The sequence below is a fragment of the Sinocyclocheilus anshuiensis genome, unplaced genomic scaffold, assembly GCF_001515605.1.
Source record: "Sinocyclocheilus anshuiensis isolate Anshui unplaced genomic scaffold, SAMN03320099.WGS_v1.1 scaffold164, whole genome shotgun sequence".
NCBI lineage: Eukaryota > Metazoa > Chordata > Actinopteri > Cypriniformes > Cyprinidae > Sinocyclocheilus > Sinocyclocheilus anshuiensis.
Window position 1 is genome coordinate 943,126 of NW_015557128.1, and position 7,079 is coordinate 950,204.

Here is a 7,079-nt window from a genome sequence, read left to right on the forward strand (position 1 = left end):
TCTAGGTTTCTTGCCATGCTGCGGACGCAAGCTTCAGACGAAGAAGTGAATGATGTGTGCTCCCGGTGCCTATTTATACTATAGTCGCACCGGTAGTGACGTCATGGCTGTCGCCGGCCAACGAGTTGGTGTTTTTTCAATGTATGCTTCAGACACGGGTCACGACGAGGCGTTCCCCATAGCGACCCCTAGAGGACGCAGTGTCTCGTTCCCTACTCAGGGAACCATGGTTACATAAGTAACCTGAGACGTTTTCAGTCAATAACAACATACAGTAATTTCTGTTCATTACCCAAAGTTAATTATTTTGAAGAGGAATGTAGTGTACAAACTGTATGGACTACAAGTATGGTACTTTCAAAGTGTTGTTCTGTCAACTTAGGCTCAATCAATAGTGTAACATAGTTGAGACTATCTGTTTGGATGACCAATGACAGACAGAGCATGTGTTCAGGGAACCTGTTTAATCATTGTTTTTGCAATTCTGTTTAGTCACTCTAGTGGTGCAGAAATGACAGACTTCACCTTTAAACCTGATGTTAGCGACTCCTCTTTAGCCTTCGATAAGTTGCAACAGCTTTTCTCCATCACATAACCACACATAGCCGCGGGAACATATTTTATCTGGAGGGTGCTGGGGGCGGGGCTTGATGTTGCTGGGCGGGGCCGCGGTAGGGGATTTTAAACAAAATCCTAATATTAAACAGGTCAAACACTTATAGATGAACAATATAAAAATTAATGAAGACAGAGTTATATGAGAACGAATATTTGTGCTTTTGTGATTTTAGTTCAATATTTTTTCTTTATTTTTATTATTTTAAGGGGATTTTACTAAATATTAACCTCTAAATCATGCACCATTTATCATCTGCAATACCACTGTGTAACCACTAGATGGCTGTATAGGCCTATATATAAATACATATAAACCGTTTGCTGAGAGAGAACGTAAGAGTGTGACAACGTAAGACATAAAGCACATTATTGTGTTAGGTTATTCATTCTGATATATTTTCAGACATTATTAAGGACTACTTTTAGTAAAAGTTGACATTTAAATGTTGATTTGAAGTGTCAGTTTTTATTATTGCAGTCAAATCTGAACACAGAGAAAGCATTTTGTTACTCGTACTAGCTACAGTGTGATCAGTCACACGAAAGTCAGCAGGATAAATATTGTTTCGGTGTGACCAGGGTGATATTTTAAAAGCATTATCAAATTTAGAGGCTACAATAGGCAGCGAATCAGGCAGTGATTGACAACGCTCTGATGCAATGCAATGGCCAAAAGCTCTCTGATCCAAAAGTCAACAACATATAAAAATAAATAATATTTAGAGTACTTTTATGAACAAATGTGAAACATTTAAAAAGTAGAAAAAAAATCAAGCCGTGTCATCTTAAATTCCAGTGCAGTGAAACAGCTGTCGGCAGGGAGTGCTGCAGCACCCTCTGCACCCCTAGTTCCTGCGGCTATGTAACCACAACTGGGCTTGTGAAAGGTCGTTTGGAGCCGAAAACTGACAGCTGGGCTGACACAGAATTGTTTGGAGTATGGTGCCAGTTTATCTCATTAAGTGAAATCTGGAGATTTAGTGAAACAATCTGCTTCTTCCTATGTAACAGTCTGGTTTGGCATCACTGCAAGCTTCTGTTTGCGAACGAGTCCCATGATAAAGAGATGAATCCGGTAGACAGACCACATGAATCACAGATGTGTGTTGGGAGAAGATGATTCGCTTCTGATTATTACGCCATTTGTGAGTCTGTCAGGAGTGACTCCCTTCATCTGGATACTTCATGAACTCCCTGCACCTGATGAAATGCAGATTCGTTGGCAGAGTTTTCCGTCTGAGATTCCCACTCTTGTCTTGCTTCACTCACATTTGAGAAATAAAGGTTCACAAACACATTGCAAAAATCTTGGAAAAGCATGTTTGTGATGTCATGACATGAATTGAAATGACTCTAATAAAAGACAGTTTTTTTTTTTTATAGATCTTCATTGCATCAGAATTCCTGGAAAAGGTCACGTGTTTTCTCTGCAGTATGAACAACCAATACCCAATCAATAATTTTCATTCAGCCACCGATTGAATTGGCTGTTTTCGGCTCCGAGCATATTGAAGCTGATGTGGTGTCTCGAGGGATCACATAATTAGGTCCATCTTTCAAGGAAAAGCCAAGATAATAACAAGATCACAGGCAATGGAAAAGAGCAGTGTTGTTTTTCTTCTAGCAGGTTAAATTGAACCTCTGGGCCCTGACATGCCTGAGCAAGAATCTGAGCGAATACTTCTGTATTATGCTTGTTGTAGTTGCACAAGCGATCTCGGAGTCTGTTTTAAACGGATGAAAGGTGCGTCGCACTGGACTTTAAATGTGAAATTATTTAGGACCCTGCAATTACTTAGGACCCTTCAATGAATATGGGCAACAATATATGAAGTCATGCTATTGGGCTTCTGTATTTAAGAAATAATACATTTGAAATGACAAATAATAAATTTAAACACTCATCTATCCATCTATCTGTCTGTCTGTCTGTCTGTCCTATCGTTCATATACTTCTATAATAGTGTGTATATATACAGTAGATTATTTATATTTATACTACAGGGCCGTTGAATGCTTGAATCTGATTGGCTGACGAGCGTTCTAAGGTGTGTAATTATTTTCAGGGAAACGCACGGCTAAAGTAGTTCCAGGCAGGTCTTGACCGCGTTACATGTCCATATCACTTCGCCAAATGATTTCCATTATTTCAAAAGTCCTTACAGCCTAAAACAGCAAAAGAACCAAAACCCACAAAGACACTGACCAAGCAAATAAATATAGTCAACAATATGATAAAAAATGACAAATTATTTCCGTGTTTTTGCCACAAAATTATGTTTTATGTACGGAAAGCACATACTCTTTCACCCGCTCTCTCTCCCTTTCAAACGCACACAGGACGATTTTATCAGTAAAATAGTTCTGCAACTTAAAATCTACAGTACATTTCTCAGACGTAATAACGGTGAGGTAATAACGACGCTGTTCTTGAAAAAGATGAACTTACAGTTTGCTATTATTAGAGACTCTGCTGCAAGACACTGTTGAGAGAGACTAATTCACACACGCTTAATCTCTCTCTCTCTCTCTCTCTCTCTCTCTCTCTCTCTCTCTCTCTCTCGAGTCTTTAATAACTGCATTAGTCTTCTATCAATGGCTCAAGCCTCTGTTACTAGCTCTAAAATTATGTTTTGGAAGTACAAAAACCTGACGAATGTCTTGAAATACAACATCTGAACAATATTTGAGGTGTAGGAACCTTAGTATATAGCACATCTGTATTGTGTTTAAATATGTTTTTACATATTTATTTTTACTCGCTTATTTTTATTTTGTTATCTGTGTCTTGTCACTTGTCAACCTGTCTGTGCACTGGAAGCTTCTGTCACCAAGACAAATTCCTCGTGTGTGTAAGCATACTTGTCAATAAAGCTCTTTCTGATTCTGATTCCTTAGAAGCGGAATAATTGACTCCAGTCCGTTGAATTATTAGAAAAAGAACACCCAAGGTGTAACGGCCACATCACCACCTCAGGCGTGCATTGTTTTCTAATAATTCAATGGCCCATCATCAGTTATTCCTTACATATAGTATATATATATATATATATATTAATTATATGGCACATTTTCCTTTTTCAAATACATCTTTAAATATTTGTATATATATATTTTACACACATACATATACATAAAAGCTTTATCATTATTTAGTCTGTATTTCGTTGCATCGCAGTAAAAGATTAATCTTTTATTGGTCAAATGCATTTTTGCTATACACATTTGCAAGTCAAACTTGAAATTTGGTATGCACGGAATTTTTTTATGTGATGGACAGGAATGAGTAAGGTCTTGTTTTGAGGGTGTGAAAAGAGTTGAATCATTCTGAACTTAGGTGGAAATGCAGCAAACTGGGACCCGCCTTTCAGAAATTATCATTAATTATCAACAAATGCTTGCATCTGCAGCAAACATCCTTTTCTTCATTTTTTTCTCACAACTTTTTTTTTTTTTAACTTGTGTTCTACTACTATTTCCTTTGAGATCAGCATGCTCTAGTGTGCATGCTTGCGTCGTGATTTGATAACAGCAAAACAAACATAGCTAAAAGTGATAAGACTTGATTGCATTAGCGTAACACTATCAATGCAGTTTCATCAGTCACTGAAAGTCCAATGCCACGTTGTTTTACCCACCAGCCCTTGAGTTCAGACAAAGCTGATTACACGTCTGTGGCCATGATCAGCTGCTCGGCTTCACATTAACAAACGCTTTCATCCCAGGGCTTTCTCTGACAGGCCCATGGAGAGTCTGTGATGTCATCAGATGGGCGTGGCCTTAAGGTAGGCCTGCCACTTTTGGACAGAAAATCTCTCTAGTTGTGCCTCACTCGTTCTCTGAGCGACTGTGTGGATCAATGGGACATGTGAGGTGTCTAAAAAGAGGAATTTCACACCGTAGCACAGGAGGTAAGAAACAATCTGGGTTTGATGAATGAATGTCTTTGTCTTGTACCTGTAGGGCAGGTAACTCTAATGCAGAGCCTCTTGTTGGTGCATGTTCATGTCACTTGGCACACAATGTGTTAGTTTATTTTGTCTAAGTTGTGAAACCACTCACACAGCTGTACGTTTTGCGTTTGTTTGAAATTAGTAACTGTACTTATATATCAATGAGTGGTGTTGGGTTGCAACTAGAAGTGTTAATCTGTGCAACTTGAAGTTTATGAAGCACTAAAGTTAAACAGCATTGTTCCTAAAATATCCCGGGTGGAGTCCGTTACGGAGCAGGAAGGTGCCTTTTGGATATTGTTCAGCCCTTCAAACCCACATTTCCCCAAAGGGCCAGTTCTGGAAGAAGCCTGTCAACTACACAATGCCTTAAATTGGATGGGACCATGCTGCGAAATCCCCACTCGATTGTCCCAGATTCTCCCAAAACATTCTCCCAACAACAGTTAGCGTGATCCTTCGGATAATGAAATTCCACGCAGCACCGCAACTGTCGCTCCTCGCACGGCAGCTGCAATAACGTGAGCCGGAATGCGTGGAATTTGTCAATCCCCCCTGAAAAACTTCTAGATATTTTTGTTGTTTCCCAGTGTATTATGTGCATTGAAGATTTCAGGTGACCCCAGATAGCCGCAAACTCTCGCTGAGCGCTTTAATAAAGCAAGTGGTCTTTGCTGAGTCAGTCATGTAAACATTAATTAGGCTACTGTAGCCTCCCACAGGACCACACAGCCTTTAATAAAGCTGATGGAAATGGGCGGCAGACACGTTACGCCTGTTTAGCCTATAATATTCACACAAGGCTCATTGCCTCTGTGTTTCAATTCTGAACGGTAGGAAGTCATAAACCTGTGAAGGCATACTTGTTTCTGTGCTCTCTCTGTCTTTCTTTCTTTCTCTCTCTCTGTCTCTCTCTCTCTCTCTCTCACACACACACACTCATTCACCCTGATGAGTAGTTCACAAAGGACTACTGCAAATGATGTAATTAATGCTTATTTCAGGTTTAAATGGGTGTTAATGACATTACTGTTTAAGTGAATTAGGGTTGGGTTATTTATTTATTAGGCTACATTTATTTGATAAAAAAAAACAGTAAAACTGTAATACTGTGAAATATTATTACAATTAACTGTTTTGTCGTTTAATATATTTAGAAAATGTAAAAAAAATATTCCTTGGCAAAGCTATTATTTATCACCAATTTACAGCACTTAATTTGTTCATTTATTTTATTTTTCTTTTAATAGTGTGTTACTATGTTTATATTATTTATGTTTATATTTTTCTATGCTGGTATTTCAAATATTCCAGAAATGAGTCTCATGGCCTGAATTTACTGATGTCTTTGATCTGAGATGGTCTAAATGTTGTTGTTGTGCATGTTGAGTCATTGCTGTGATAATGCAGATTACCCAGCGTTGGGATCTCTGTGTCCTGGACAGTAAACGCACGTCTGACAGCTTTGAAGTTTTGCCTGTTGTTTTGAGGACGCAGAAAATAGCTGCACATGTTGTACAATTTTTTTTTTTCCCCACAACAGGTGTTTTGAACACAAGAGAGTTGAGGTGTGATCTGCAGTGTTCTCATGTGACCGAATGCCTCTGAGTTATACACTGAGTTAGACATTGTGGGTTTGGCTAATTAATGAATTAAATTATTCACAATAATAATAAAAATAAAAAAATTCACTGGGACATTAGTCATGTTAATTCACTCTGTTGGCCATTGCATTTTCTTTGAATGACATCATGATGTTAACCCAACTTAATTGACTACAGTTGCTTTCTCCAGCAATTTATAAGGCTGTTCACACTGTGCACAGTATAGGTCTCCCAGTCAACAATTTGATCTCACAATGATGTCACCATGAGCTCACATGATTCTCATGGTGTGGTCACAATGTGTGTGTCACAGTGAGCTAAAAGTGTAACCACACAGCGCACTCACTGTGTGCTCATACTATGTTCGCAATGTGAGGTCACTGCACACTCACTGTGTGCTCATACTGTGGTCACAATGTGAGGTCACTGCACACTCACTGTGTGCTCATACTGTGGTCACAATGTGAGGTCACTGCACACTCACTGTGTGCTCATACTGTGGTCACAATGTGAGGTCACTGCACACTCACTGTGTGCTCATACTGTGGTCACAATGTGAGGTCACTGCACACTCACTGTGCACTCATACTGTGGTCACAATGTGAGGTCACTGCACACTCACTGTGCACTCATACTGTGGTCACAATGTGAGGTCACTGCACACTCACTGTGCACTCATACTGTGGTCACAATGTGAGGTCACTGCACACTCACTGTGCACTCATACTGTGGTCACAATGTGAGGTCACTGCACACTCACTGTGCACTCATACTGTGGTCACAATGTGAGGTCAATGCACACTCACTGTGCGCTCATACTGTGAGCTCACCATGTGAGACCACTGTCATATCATTGTGTTAAACTCATTATTTTAACTGTGATCTAAAAATTCTCTAATATTGG

General features: G+C 39.3%; 1 protein-coding gene across 3 annotated transcripts in view; it reads left to right on the plus strand.

Annotated features, from left to right (window-relative positions):
- Window positions 1-7,079, plus strand: part of LOC107677916 (cordon-bleu protein-like 1) — a 68,829-nt gene that overhangs the window by 35,131 nt on the left and 26,619 nt on the right. Inside the window, exon 1 of one of the 3 annotated variants that reach the window (XM_016472985.1) lies at window positions 4,434-4,529. The exons of the other annotated variants lie outside the window; for them this stretch is intronic. The gene's annotated coding sequence lies outside the window, so the exon portion shown is untranslated. Of the gene's footprint in view, window positions 1-4,433; window positions 4,530-7,079 lie in introns of those variants that run through there. 3 annotated transcript variants of the gene reach the window in all.